We start from the raw sequence: 15,712 nt of genomic DNA on the forward strand, positions 1-15,712 counted from the left end.
CAATACCCAAATTATGAGTTTCATTCATTATCTCTTGGATGGATCTGCGATCGAGGTAGCCCCTGTGAGTAATACATGCTATGAGGCACTACCATTGTTTGGCGTGGTTTCTATCGACGTTGTTCTTGCCTTTTTTGGAGCGTGGTGCAATGGCCCTTAGGAGTAGAAGCATGCGTACCCAAAATGAGGGGGACGAGCACCCTTTTTGGGAGAAGGGAGTATCCCAGGGTGATCGGTCGTAAGGGCGATGTTGGAGTCGTCAATGATATCCTAGAAAAAGAATTTGCCCTCAAATATGATCGACCTATTTGGGTCGTCATGAAATCCTTGGTCCTCGTCACGGGAGTAATTCTCCTGTTGTGGAAGAGAACAGTTGACCGTCTCAATCTAATGTATCTAGTCCTATTTTGAGGATCCCAAAGAATCAATTAGCCAAGACTAATATAGCATATGTATTATGAAAATGGGACTGGACTCACCCAGTCGATGGAATTATGACTCGATTACCCGTCCCTGTTACTCCGATGGGTAAACTCTTCTTTTTCTCCTTTAAAGAGATCGACCGGTATGATAGCCATTGTTGTGTGGTCGGCGGGACCTTCCCGTTTGTAGAGGGACGCATCGCTTAAACCATTATAACGCCGTAAGGGATATGACCTTTGTTGAAGAGGCTGGATGCATCGACTAATGACCTTGGCAACCACGTCAATGATTGTTAACTTATTGTGCGCTAACAACCTCACCTTGGTGACTAGCTGTTTCACTTTGGCACTATCTTCCTGGCAAGGGCTCTTTGGACGCCAGTTGAACCATTTCATTAAGGGAGCGGTTGAGAATTCAGGCAAACTCCTCCGAGTTGGGTCAAACATGGAGACGTCGCTTAAACCATTATAAACCAAAAGTGATACGACCTCTATTGAAGAGGCTGGATGCGTTGACTAATGACCTTGGCAACCACGTCAATGATTGTTAGCTTATTGTGCACTAACAACTTGACCTTGGTGACTAGCTGTTTCACTTCGGCACTATCTTCCTAGGAAGGGCTCTTTGGACGCGAGTTGAACCGTTTCATTAAAGGAGCGGTTGAGAATTTGGGCAAACTCCTCCGAGCTGGATCAAACAGGGAGACGTCCTCTATATAAAACCATTTGGAGGTCCACTCCTAGGAATCCTTCTTTGATGTCCCCACAGGGTACCCTGTCCCAGCTATTTGCCATACCTCAGCTCCACCGACTTCAAAATTAATCCCTCCTTGGGTGGGACGAGGCAAAAAAATTCTCCATAGATCGAAATGGGCTTTACAACCCAAAAACATCTTACAAAGGGCAACAAAGCCCGAGATGTGAATAATGGATCTCGGAGTGAGATGGTGGAGCTGAATCCCGTAAAATTCTAATAAACCCCTCAAGGAAGGGTGACTAGGAAATCGCAAGCCTCGTAAGAGGATTGTAACAAACCATACTCTCTCTTCCTTGTGTGTAGTAGAGGATTTGTCCGTGAAGGCCGCACCATTTGCGGAAGTTAATTTGGAGCGGGAGGGTGCTAGATCTCACGGAGGACGATATCATTGCACCTCTTCAAAAATTGTCCTTCCTTGGGTATGGGGGAAGAGGCAAAAAATCATCTTCCAAAGGGAAACAAAGCCCAAGATGTGAATAATAGATCCGGGAGTGAGATGGTGGAGCTGAATCCCGTAAAATTCTAATAAACCCCGTAAGAAAGGGTGAATGGGAAAGCCCAATCCTCGTAAGAGGAATGGAACAAAGCATACCCTCTCTTCCTTATGTGGAGTAGAGGATTTTTGGAAATATGCCCTAGAGGCAATAGTAAAGTGGTTATTATTATATTTCCTAGTTCATGATAATTGTCTATCATTCATGCTATAATTGTATTAACCCGGAAACCGCAATACATGTGTGAATATATAGATCACAATGTGTCCCTAGTGCGCCTCTAGTTGGCTAGCTCGTTGATCAATATACGATTATGGTTTCCTGATCATGGACATAGTATGTCATTGACAACGGGATCACATCATTGGGGAATGATGTGATGGACATGACCCAATCCTAAGCATAGCACTAGATCGTGTTGTTCGTCTGTTAAAGTTTGTCTAATGTCTAGTATCATTTACTTATACCATGAGATTGTGCAACTCCCGGATACCGTAGGAGTGCTTTGGGTGTATCAAACGTCACAATGTAACAGGGTGATTATAAAGGTGCACTATAGGTATCTCCGAAAGTGTCTGTTTGGTTGTATGAATCAAGACTGGGATTTGTCACTCCGTGTGATGGAGAGGTATCTCTGGGCCCACTCGGTAATCCATCATCATACTGAGGTCAATGTGACTAAGGAGTTAGCCACGGGATCATGTGTTATGGAACGAGTAAAGAGACTTGCCGGTAACGAGATTGAACAAGGTATAGGGATAGTGACGATGGAATCTCGGGCAAGTATCATACCGGTAGACAAAGGGAATTGCATACGGGATTGATCGAATCCCCAACATCGTGGTTCATCCGATGAGATCATCGTGGAACATGTGGGAACCAACATGGATATCTGGACCCCGTTGTTGGTTATTGACCGGAGAGGTGTCTCGGTCATGTCTACATGGTTGCCGAACCCATAGGGTCTACACACTTAAGGTTCGATGACGCTAGGGTTATATGGGAATAGTGTATGTGGTTACCGAAGGTTGTTTGGAGTCCCGAATGAGATCCCGGACGTCACGAGGAGTTCCGGAATGGTCCGGAGGTAAAGATTCATATATAAGAAGTGAGGATTTGATCGCGGGAAGTGTTTTGGGCGACACCGGTAATGTACGGGGACCACCAGAAGGGTTCCGGGGGTCCACCTGGAAGGGCCACCAGCCCCAAAGTGCTACATGGGCCAATAGTGGGTGGCAACCAACCCCTAGGTGGGCTGGTGCACAACCAATAAGGGCCCAAGGTGCAAAAGGGGTGGAGAGGGGCAAAACCCTAGGCGTGGAGGGGCACCTTTTGTCCTAAGGCCCATCCTAGGGCGCCTACTCCACCCTTGGCCGCTGCACCCCTTAGGGTGGGAAACCATAATTGTGGGTACCCTCCTCCCGATTCTCCTATAAATAGTGGACGGTTTGGGGCTGATTTGAGACACAATCGTCCTCCATAGTGCTTGGGGAAGCCTTGTCGGAGTACCACGCAGCTCCACCGTCACCACGCCGTCGTGCTGCCGGAGCTCTCCCTCGACCTCTCCTCCCTCCTTGCTGGATCAAGGAGTTGGAGACGTCACCGGGCTGCACGTGTGTTGAATGCATAGGCGTCGTTGTTCGGCACATAGATCGGAATCCACCGCGATCTGAATCGATGCGAGTACGACTCCATCAACCGCGTTTTAGCAAGGCTTCCGCTTAGCAATATTCAAAGGTATGAAGATGCTCTACTCCTTTGCTCGTTGCTGGTTTCTCCATAGATAGATCCTTGTGAAGCCTAGGAAAATTTTGAAATTACTACGTTCCCCAACAGTGGCATCTGAGCCAAGGTTCTATGCGTAGATTTTATGCACGAGTAGAACACAAAAGTTGTGGGTGCTGATTTGTCAATTGCTTGTCGTTACTAGTCTTATCTTGATTAGGTGGCATCGTTGGATGAAGCAGCCCGGACCAACTTTACACGTACTCTTACGTGAGACTGGTTCCACCAACCGACATACACTTGTTGCATAAGGTGGCTAGTGGGTGTGTGTCTCTCCCACTTTAGTCGGATCGGATTCGATGAAGAGGGTCCTTATGAAGGGTATATAGCGTTGTCATATCAACTTGTGGCTATAACGTAGGTAAGAATCATTCTTCCTGGAAATCCTAACCAGTCATGTAAAACTTGCAACAACAATTAGAGGACGTCTAACTTGTTTTTGCACGGTATGCTATGTGATGTGATATGGCCGAAAGGATGTGATGCTACATATGTGATGTATGAGATTGATCATGTTCTTGTAATAGGAATCACGACTTGCATGTTGATGAGTATGACAACCGACAGGAGCCATAGGAGTTGTCTTAATTTATTGTATGAGATGCAACGCCATGTGATTACTTTACTTTATTGCTAAACATTAGCTATAGTAGTAGAAGTAATAGTTGGTGTGATGACTTCACGAAGACACATTGATGGAGATCATGAGGATGGAGATCATGGTGTCATGCCGGTGACAATGATGATCATGGTGCCCCGAAGATAGAGATCAAAGGAGCAAGATGATATTGGCCATATCATGTTACTATATGATTGCATGTGATGTTTATCATGTTTTTCATCTTATTTCTTGGAACTACTATAGAAAAGATAAGATGATCCCTCATTAAAATTTCGATATATGTATTCCCCTAAGTTTGCACCATTGTGAAGTATCGCTGTCTCGAAGCACCACGTGATGATCGAGTGTGATAGATTCTAACGTTCGCATACAATGGGTGTAAGGCAGTTTACACACGCAAAACACTTAGGTTGACTCGACGAGCCTAGCATGTACAGACATGGCCTGAATACGGGAGACCGGAAGGTCGAACATGAGTCGTATAGTTGATACGATCAGCATGGAGATGCTCACCATTGATGACTAGCTCGCCTCACGTGATGATCGGACACGGGCAAGTCGACGTGGATCATGTAACACTTGGATGACTAGAGGGATGTCGATCTAAGTGTGAGTTCATTAGTAATTTGATTAGATGAACTTAATTATCATCAACTTAGTCTAAAGTTGTCTTTTCAAATATTGTAGATCCAATGGCCAACGCAAATGTCTCATTCACTTTCAACGTGTTCCTAGAGAAAACCAAGCTGAAAGCTAATGGGAGCAACTATGCGGATTGTCTCATAACTTAAAAGCTCATCCTCACTGCTTCCAAGAAGGCATATGTCCTTAATGCACCGCTAGATGATCCTCCCGTTCCCAAAGCAACCCAGGACGTTAGGAACGCCTGGCAGTCGTGGAGTGATGACTACTCTCTAGTTCAGTGCGGCATGCTTTATAGTTTTGTACCGGGGCTCCAGAGGCGTTTTGAGCAACACGGAGCATATGAGATGTTCGAGGAGCTGAAACTTGTTTTTCAAGCTCATGCCCAGGTCGAGATATATGAAGTATCCGAAAAGTTCCTTAGCTGTAAGATGGAGGAGAATAGTTCTGTCAGTGAGAACATACTCAGAATGTCTGGGTTGCACAACCGCTTGACTCAGTTGGGAGTTGAACTTTCGGATGATGCGGTCATTGATAGAATCCTCCGGTAGCTTCCACTTAGCTATAAAGGATTTGTGTTGAATTACAACATGAAAGGGATGCAAAAGACTATCCCGGAGTTGTATTCAATGCTGAAATCTGCGGAGGTAGAAATCAAGAAAGAACATAAAGTTTTGATAGTCAATAAGACCACCAGTTTCAAAAAGGGCAAGGGTAAGAAGAACTTCAAGAAAGACGGCAAAGCAGTTACAGCGCCCGGTAAACCAGTTGCCGTGAAGAAGCCAAAGAACGGACCCAAGCCTGAGACTGAGTGCTATTACTGCAAGGGAACCGGTCACTGGAAGCGGAATTGCCCTAAGTACTTAGCGAACAAGAAGGCCGGCAACGTGAAAGGTATATGTGATATACTTGTTATTGATGGGTACCTTACCAACACTCGTAGTAGCTCCTGGGTATTTGATATTGGTGTTGTTGCTCACATTTGAACTCTAAGCAGGAACTGTGGAACAAGAGTAGGCCGGCTAAGGACGAGGTGACGATGCACGTCGGGAGTGGTTCCAAGGTCCATGTGCTCGCCGTCGGCACGATACCTCTACATATACCTTCGGGATTAGTTTTAAACCTTAATAATTGTTATTTAGTACCAGCTTTGAGCATGAACATTGTATCGGGATCTCTCTTGATGCAAGATGGTCACTCATTTAAATCTGAGAATAATGGTTGTTCTATTTATATGAGTGGTATGTTTTATGGTCATGCCCCGCTGGTCAATGGTTTATTCCTGATGAATCTCGATCGTGATGTTAGACATATTCATAGTGTGAGTACCAAAAGATGTAAGGTTGATAATGATAGTCCCACGTACTTGTGGCAGTGCCGCCTGGGTCATATTGGCGTAAAGCGCATGAAGAAACTCCATACAGATGGACTTTTGGAGTCACTTGATTTTAAATCATTTGACACATGCGAACCGTGCCTCATGGGCAAGATGACCAAGACTCCGTTCTCTAGAACAATAGAGCGAGAAACCAACTTGTTGGAAATAATACATACCGATGTATGCAGTCCAATGAGCGTTGAAGCTCGCGGTGGCTATCGTTATGTTCTCACCCTCACTAAAGATTTAAGTAGATATGTGTATGTCTACTGAATGAAGCACAAGTCTGAAACCTTTGAAAGGTTTAAGGAATTTCAGAGTGACGTGGAGAATCAATGTGACAAGAAAATAAAGTTCTTATGATCTGATCGTGGAGGAGAGTATTTGAGTCACGAGTTTGGACACACCTAAGGGAATTTGGAATTGTTTCACAACTCATGCCGCTTGGCACACTGAAGCGTAACAGTGTGTGTGAACATTGTAATCGCACTCTATTGGGTATGGTACAATCTATGATGTCACTTACATATTTGCCACTATCATTTTGGGGATATGCATTGGAAACTGCCGCATTCACTTTAAATAGGGCAGCGTCTAAATCCGTTGAGACGACACCGTATGAATTATGGTTCGGCAAGAAACCTAAGCTGTCATTTCTTAAAGTTTGGGGCTGAAATGCTTATGTGAAGAAAGTTCAACCAGAGAAGCTCGAACCCAAAGCAGAAAAATGCGTCTTCATAGGATACCCTAAAGAAACTATTGGGTACACCTTCTATCTTAGAAAGAGTTTTTCTCGAAAGAAGTAAGTGGGAGGAAAATAGAACTTGATGAGATAATTGTACCTCCTCTCGATCCGGAGAGTAGCACAGCGCAAGAAAATGTTTCTGAGGCGCCTGCACCGGCTAGAGAAGAAGCTAATGATGATGATCATCAAACTTTAGATCAAGTTCCTATTGAACCTGAAGGTCCACAAGGGTATGTTCCGCACCAGAGTGGTACGGCGACCCTATCATGGAAATCATGTTGTTAGAGAAAAGGGAACCTTCAAACTATGAAGAAGCGATGGCGGGCCCGGATTCCAACAAATGGCTTGAGGCCATGAAATCCGAGATAGGATCCATGTATGAGAACAAAGTGTGGACTTTGGTGGACTTGCCCCATGATCGGCGAGCCATAAAAAATAAAAGGATCTTTAAGAAGAAGACTGATACGGATGGTAATGTGGCCATCTATAAGGCTCAACTTGTCGCTAAGGGTTATCGACAAGTTTAAGGGATTGACTACAATGAGACCTTCTCACCCATAGCGATGTTGAAGGAGGTTTGAATCATGTTAGCAATTGCCGCATTTTATGATTACGAAATCTGGCAAATGGACATCAAAATGGCAATCCTGAACGGCTTTCTTAAGGAAGAATTGTATATGATACAGCCGAAAGGTTTTGTCGATCCTAGCAATGCTAACAAGGTATGCAAGCTCTAGCGCTGCATCTATGGGCGGGTGCAAGCATCTTGAAGTTGGAACATTCGCTTTGATGAGGTGATCAAAGCATTTGGGTTTGTACATACTTATTGACAAGCTTGTATTTACAAGAAAGTGAGTGGGAGCTCTGTAGCATTTCTCATATTATATGTGGATGACCTATTGTTGATGGGAAATGATATAAAACTATTGGAAAGCATAAAGTCCTATTTGAATAAGAGTTTTTCAATGAAGGACCTTGGAGAAGCTGCTTACATATTAGGCATCAAGATCTATAGAGATAGATCAAGACGCCTTATAGGTCTTTCACAAAGCACATACCTTGAAAAGATATTGAAGCAGTTCAATATGGATAAGACTAATAAGGGGTTCTCGCATGTATTACCACGGCAGAGGATAGAGAAAATATGAGTACCGCCCCCTATGCTTCAGCCATAGGCTCTATCATGTATGCCATGTTGTGTACCAGGCTTGATGTGAACCTTGCCATAAGTTTGGTAGGGAGGTACGAGAGTGATCCAGGAGTGGATCACTGGACAACGGTCAAGAACATCCTTAAGTACCTGAAAGGGACTAAATATATGTTTCTCATTTATGGAGGTGCTGAAGAGCTTTTCGTAAAGGGTTACGTCGATATGCTAGCTTCGACACAGATCCGGATGACTCCAAGTCACAAACCAGATACGTGTATATTTTGAATAATGGGGCAGTAAGATGGTGAAGTTGCCAGTATATTGTCGTGGCGGCATCTACATGTGAAGAGGAGTACATAACTGCTTCGGAAGCAGCACATGAAAGAGTCTAGATGAAGGAGTTCATCATCGACCTAGGAGTGATACCAAGTGCGCCGGGCCCGATGACTCTGTTCTGTGACAACACTGGAGCTATTGCTATTGCTATTGCAGAGGAGCCCAGGTTTCACAAGAAGACCAAGCTCATCTAGCATCGTTTAAACTCCATTCGTGGATACATCCAGGATGGAGATATAGATATTTGTAAAGTACATACAGATCTGATTGTTGCAGATTCGTTGACTAAACCTCTTCCACGAGCGAAACATGATCAGAACCAGACCTCTATGGGTGTTTGATTCATCACAATGTAACTAGATTATTGACGCTAGTACAAGTGGGAGACTGTTGGAAATATGCCCAAGATACAATAATAAAGTGGTTATTATTATATTTCTTAGTTCATGATAATTGTCTATTATTCATGCTATAATTGTATTAACCCGGAAATCATAACACATGTGTGAATATATAGATCACAATGTGTACCTAGTGATCCTCTAGTTGTCTAGCTCGTTGATCAATAGATGATCATGGTTTCCTGATCATGGACATAGGATGTCATTGATAACGGGATCACATCATTGGGGAATTATGTGATGGACAAGAACCAATCCTAAGCATAGCACTAGATCGTGTTGTTCGCCTGCTAAAGCTTTTCTACTGTCAAGTATCATTTCTTTTGACCATGAGATTATGCAACTCCCAGATACGGTAGGAGTGCTTTGGGTGTATCAAACGTCACAACGTAACTGGGTGATTATAAGGGTGCACTACAGGTATCTCCAAAAGTGTGTGTTGGGTTGTACGAATCAAGACTGGGATTTGTCACTCCGTGTGAGGGAGAGGTATCTCTGGGCCCACTCGTTAATCCATCACCATACTAAGCTCAATGTGACTACGGAGTTAGCCACGGGATGATGTGTTACAGAGTGAGTAAAGAGACTTTTCGGTAACGAGATAGAACAAGGTATAGGGATACCGACGATCAAATCTCGGGCAAGTATCATACCGGTAGACAAAGGGAATTGCATACGGGATTGATCGAATCCCCGACATCGTGGTTCATCCGATGAGATCATCGTGGAACATGTGGGAACCAACATGGATATCCAAACCCCGCTGTTGGTTATTGACCGGAGAGGTGTCTCGGTCATGTCTGCATGGTTCCCGAACCCATAGGGTCCACACACTTAAGGTTCGATGATGCTAGGGTTATATGGGAATAGTGTACGTGGTTACCGAAGGTTGTTCAGAGTCCCGGATGAGATCCCTGACCTCACGAGGAGTTCAAGAATGGTCCGGATGTAAATATTCATATATAGGAAGTGAGCATTTGATCACCGTAAGTGTTTCGTGTGACACCGGTAATGTACCGGGACCACCGGAGGGTCCACCAGGAAAGTCCACCAGCCCCAAAGTGCTACATGGGCCAAAAGTGGGTGGGAAGCATCCCCTAGGTGGGTTGGTGCGCCACCACTAAGGGCCCAAGGCGCACAAGGGGTGGAGAGGGGCAAAACCCTAGGCATGGAGGGGCAGCTTTGGGCCCAAGGCCCAACTTAGGGCACCTCCTCCACCCATGGTCATCGCCCCTTGCCCTAGATGGGCTGCCGCACCCCTTAGGGTGGGAAAACCTAAGGTTGGGAACCGTCCTCCCTCTCCTCCTATAAAGAGTGGAAGGTTTGGGGCTGATTTGAGACACAACCTCTCTCTCTTTCTCTCGGCGCAGCCCTACTCCTCCTCCTCCTCGTCCTCTGTAGTGCTTAGCGAAGCATTGTCGGAGTACCACGCATCTCCACAGGTCACCACGCCATCGTGCTGCCGGAGCTCTCCCTCAACCTCTCCTCCCTCCTTGCTGGATCAAGGCGTTGGAGACGTCACCGGGCTTCACGTATGTTGAACGCGGAGGTGCCGTTGTTTGGCGCATAGATCGGAATCCACCACGATCTGAATCGTTGCGAGTACGACTCCCTAAACCGCGTTTTAGCAACACTTCCTCTTAGTGATCTTCAAAGGTATGAAGATGATTTACTCCTTTGCTCATTTTAGGTTTCTCCATAGATATATCCTTGTGAAGCGTAGGAAAATTTTGAAATTACTACGTTCCCCAATAGGGATTTCTTCATGAAGGTCGCACCATGTGCGGAAGTTAATCCGGAGCGGGAGGGGTGTCGATCTAAGGGAGGAATATATCCTTGCACCTCTAGATTGCGTAGATGGTGACGAGAAATAGAAGAACTCACCCAGTCTTCTCGGAGAGGGCCATGAGGGTGCGAGGAGGAGCTTGGGACGCTCGTCATGTCTCCAGGCTCTCTGATGTTCTTCTCGATGATTGGGGAACAAGATGTGATGGTTGAAGCATGTCTGGCTTATTTACTAGGTTGTTTTCCCTAACCCGTGAAGGTCATTTTGGTAAAAGGTTAATGGAACTGCCTATCTCCTATCAGTGCACAGGAATCAAGGGGTGTCATCAGCCTTAAAGGAGAAAAGTCAATATTGTGGCCCATGCGATGCTTTGACAAACGGGAATGTGCCATGGGCCAAATTGGAGTCAGCCGAACATTGGAGAAGAGGGGAAATCACCTCGCCAGGCAAAGACTTCACACGTGTGAAGATGCTAGATCAAGACTGCAACATTGGAGGTCAGTTGGGGGGGTATTGAGGGAGTCCAGGACTAAGGGGTCCTCATGCTGCTGGCCTATCTCTGCGGGCTCGACAGGTGGGCCGCTCTATGACCATCAGTGGAGGACAAAAGAATATGATGACGCCATGTCCAAGATGGAAACCTCCTAAGCCGTAGCATGTAGTCCAAGTATCGATGATGGATTTGGTATGTTTGCTCCTTGATGTACCCTGATAACCCACAAGTATATGGGATCGCAATACTTTTTGACGGTAGAGTATTCAACCCAAATTTATAGATTCGACAACAGGGGAGCCAAAGAATATTTGCAGGTATTAGCAGCTGAATTGTCAATTCAACCACACATGGAGATTTAGTATCTGCAACACAATGATCAGTAGCACAGTAATATGATAGTTTTGATAGCATGGTAACAGTAGCAACACTAACGGTAACCATGATAGCAGTTTTGTAGTAGGTGTAATAGCAGTAGCAACAGTAGTAACTTAGCAAGCACAATATGTGGAAAACTTGTAGGCAATGGATCGCTGATATTGCTATATGATATTCATCATGTATGAGTCATAACATAGGGCGACATAGAACAAGCATCAATCCGGGTTAGTTTCATTCAAATCATGCAAATTAGAATCCAAAACAAGAGCAAAAACGTTAGGAAAATTAGATACGATGGAGACGTTCCAACTCCCCCAAGCTTAACCCATTGCTTGCCCTCAAGGAGTCAGTTGACAAACTTAAAATGAAAAAGAAAAATTAATTACGGACTCTTTTGTTCTTGTTTACATATACATGCTTAGAGGGCACCCGGGTTTTCAGCATAAATCATGACTAATCATATCGGCAATAACCCTTAGAAAGTGTATTACCTCATATCAATGGCATAATCAACTAGCAAGCAATAATAAGATAACTCAAACACCAACACTTCATCAAGACAATCATGATATATTATGACAATAGAGTTATCTTGCTAGCCCTTTGTGAGACCACAAAACATAAATGCAGAGCACCTCCAAAGTTCAAGCAGCAACTAGACATTGTAATTCATAGTAGAGGAGATCCAGTCATGTTGCAAACAATGTGTCGGGGACGACAACTATGGGAACCTCCAAGGATCCCTTGATCGTTCGGTAGGGAGAGGGGTGGCACCAAGATCAGAGCTAGCGATCAGCACCGGGAATGTTTCTACCCAGGTTCGGGCCGCTTAGTACGTAAAACCAATGTTTGTTGTATTAGGTGTAGCTGTAGGATCACTTGCTGTAGTGATTGCCTACTGGCCAATGCCCAAAGTGTCTAAAACCCCCTTAGAACTGAGCCTTGGGCCTCCTTTTATAGGCAAAGGGGTCACCAACAGTGCTCAACAGTGGGATCACGAGCTGCACAGTGAACATGGTTCACCGTTCTCCATCTACCGCGGTGTCAGGGGCAGTAAATGCTTCGTCAGTATCCTGACCTGCACCAGGGTGGTATCGACACGTACCCAGGTGTTTCAACACCTAGATATTGTGCTAGCGCATGAGGGATGCGCTGGCGCTGTGGTAGTCCGTGGCATTGTGGCAAGAGGGAACATCTGTCGGGCGAAAGGGTCTTGCTGGGCTGGTGCCTTGGCGAGTGGCCTAGTCTGAATTCCCGGCAAGGGAGGCTAGCAGGGGCCTTGTGTGTCTTCCTGGAAAGGAGGACTTGTCGGGGCCTTGCATGTCTTCCCGGCAAGAAGGGCCTGCTGGAGCCTTGGACGTCTTCCCGGCTAGAGGGGCTTGCCGGGGCTTGTAGCTTAGACTTGTTCCTCACACCCTTGGAGGGGTGTGTCCTTGGTGAGCTTGGGGGTTAATCTTCCCGCTAGCCTTTGTAGTGCCTTGCCGTCAAATGGGTTGCCGGTGCCCGTCCACAAGTTTGGGGCCCAGGAGACCCCTGTCTTAAGTGCACCGACACAATGTTCAACTAGACACAAAGCACGAGGATGACAACAGTGCTCTCAGGTCTGGTACTTATTTGAGAAGGTGATAACTCAAAGTAAAAATAAAATTACATGAAAGTAAATAGAAGGTCCCTTCACAGAGGGAAGTAGGGATTTGCAGTGGTGCTAGACGTCACAACGAAAATCAGAATAAATTATTTTGGGAGGTACACCCTTCCAGTCAATGTCACGACCAAAAGTTATCGATATCTTCTGTGCTAAACAAATTATTGGTGGTTCTCAAGCAGTAAAACTGAAGTTTTACTCCCCCTCCACCAACAAACACATTCCACGGCTAGCTGAATCCACGGGTGCCATCCATACCAACAACAATCCAGGGGAGTTTTGATTACTTATTTGCAATTTATGATTTCGTGATTGGGAGTCCTTTTTACCAGCTCTTCCATGCAAGGACGAGTGAATAAACACTCATCATGAGAATAACACTCTTAGCATGGAAGATAGTGACCACCGCATGTTGCTCCATGAGTGGGGCAGGCACACAAAACAGAAGCTCATTTGAAATATTAGAGGTGGCCCATGCAAATTCACTTGGAACGACATGGTAATACCGCATATAGGTAGATATAGTGGACTCTTCTGGAATAACTTTGTTTCATGCATTTTGATGCACAAGCAGTATTCCCGCTTAGTACAGGTGAAGGCTAGCAAATAGGTTGGGAAGCGACCAGCTAGAGAGCGAATACGGTCATGAACATGCTTATGAATAATTATCATTGCATACTAGCATGAGTAGGATATAAAGACCATGAACATAAATATCATGGAGGGTATGTTGGTTTTGATTAAACTACATGCGTGAACATGCTCCAAGTCAAGCCACTCAAACATTTAGAGGAGGGTACCAGATCATCATACTGCATCACAACCATTTTAATGCATGTTGACATCGAAGATAAATCATTATCCACTCATATCTACTTAAGCATGGCAAGAACAACTATAATCTGTAATTTTCACACAAACATGCGTGGTCGTAACACGCTAAATCATGGATACTGGTCTAAACATATTTACAAAAACAAAAACAAGTTGAGTTCATACCCGCTTCTCTCTGCTACAGTCACTTCATCATCTGTCATCATTATTGCCTTTCACTTGCATGACCAAACGATATGAAAATAATAATAGTGCAAGTGTCGTGGACTAAGGTGGAATGTACAACACTTTATTCAAAAGGAAAAGACAAGGTAGTATGGGCTCTTTATTAGATCAATAACAATACTTATGAGAGCCACTCAACATTTTCATTGAGGTCTTCCCCTTGGGTAGAACTCAATAAAGGGAAAATAAATTCAGAGAAGCACACTAAAATATTTTTGTAGTTTTTAGTTTTTCTAGATAAAGATAAACTAAAGAAGGGAAAAAGTAAAACGAGAAAAACTATTTACACGGGAAAGCTCCCAACAAGTAAAAGAAGAAAAGAGAAATCTTTTTGGGTTTTCTACAAGTTTTTCAAACACACAAGAAGAAAGTAAGAAAATAAATCTAACATGGATAATACAATGCAAGAGTGTGAACACCTACAGCTATAGTATGTGAGCATGAACGTAAAGTCGGTGGAAACACATAGTCCTCCAAACTTAGGCTTTTGGCCTAGCTTGGAAATAACCACACGTAGTGGTCTGGATAATAGTCATTATGGTAACTCATGGAAGCCCTTGGTGCAGCCTCCACGACCTGACAGGAGGCGTCCATTGGTCCGTTATACTCATGCGCCTCCCTCTCATAGACGAAATATCTTCCTTTTCCCTAATAATCAAAGAGGGAAGGTACATGCAAAATAACAGGCACACTATATTTCTTATTAAACATTAGTGTGTAATTACAATCTGTAGTTGTGGCCTATAAGAAATTGTGGCGATTCATGGCCGCAAAATCTAGGTACTGAGTAGGAAGAATAGGGTCACTTGCCCGCTGTGACACACTACACTTCTTACCTAAACGGGAGGCATAAATCCAACCATAAAAATGGCCACTATCAGAGTTGCCTTGCAACCTGCGAGCCACAATTGCTCCAAGATTATAGCATTTAATCCCAGTTAACGCACTGTGTAGGAGACTCAAGTCTTGGGCACATAAGGTACTACAATCCTGCTTGCCCAGTGTACATTTTCCATTAAAGAGCACCACGTAACGAATTGATGGAAAATGCATGCTATTTATCCTACCTTGAGTTACTCCCCTATCTTCAACAAAGCAAAGTCCAGTTAAAAATGCCTCATGTTCATATTTTGTCGTTGAGCAAACCCCAACATGGAATTGTACATGCATAAGAGAAATCATCTAGATACATGGTGAAGGCATTATCATAAAGGTGAAAAGAGACTATAAATTCTCGAGGCTAAAATTTAAACCCCTTAGTGCAAGTGTCTGTAAGATGATAATGTTGCTCGCACTTATCTGCGATGAAGGGTGCGAGCTCAGTGTTATGATTGTATTGTTCAAACTCTTCCTGAAATCTTGCTCCCAACATGAATTCATCACTTGGCCAAAGGCACGATTTGGTGCGGGCTTCTTGCATCGAGCTTTCACTTGGCTTAGCATAAGACCGTCGTATCGAAGTCTCACTCGATGATGCCTCCGAGGACTTCCTCCTCAAAGAGCTCCTCTTGAACCAGATCATTATTCTTACGTACAAATTTCTGAAAATTTTGTATCACAACTGAAAGTTAACAAGACTTCACAAGAATCATAGCAACTACTCATAAGGATGCCTA

The sequence above is a fragment of the Hordeum vulgare genome, chromosome 6H (assembly GCF_904849725.1).
Source record: "Hordeum vulgare subsp. vulgare chromosome 6H, MorexV3_pseudomolecules_assembly, whole genome shotgun sequence".
NCBI lineage: Eukaryota > Viridiplantae > Streptophyta > Magnoliopsida > Poales > Poaceae > Hordeum > Hordeum vulgare.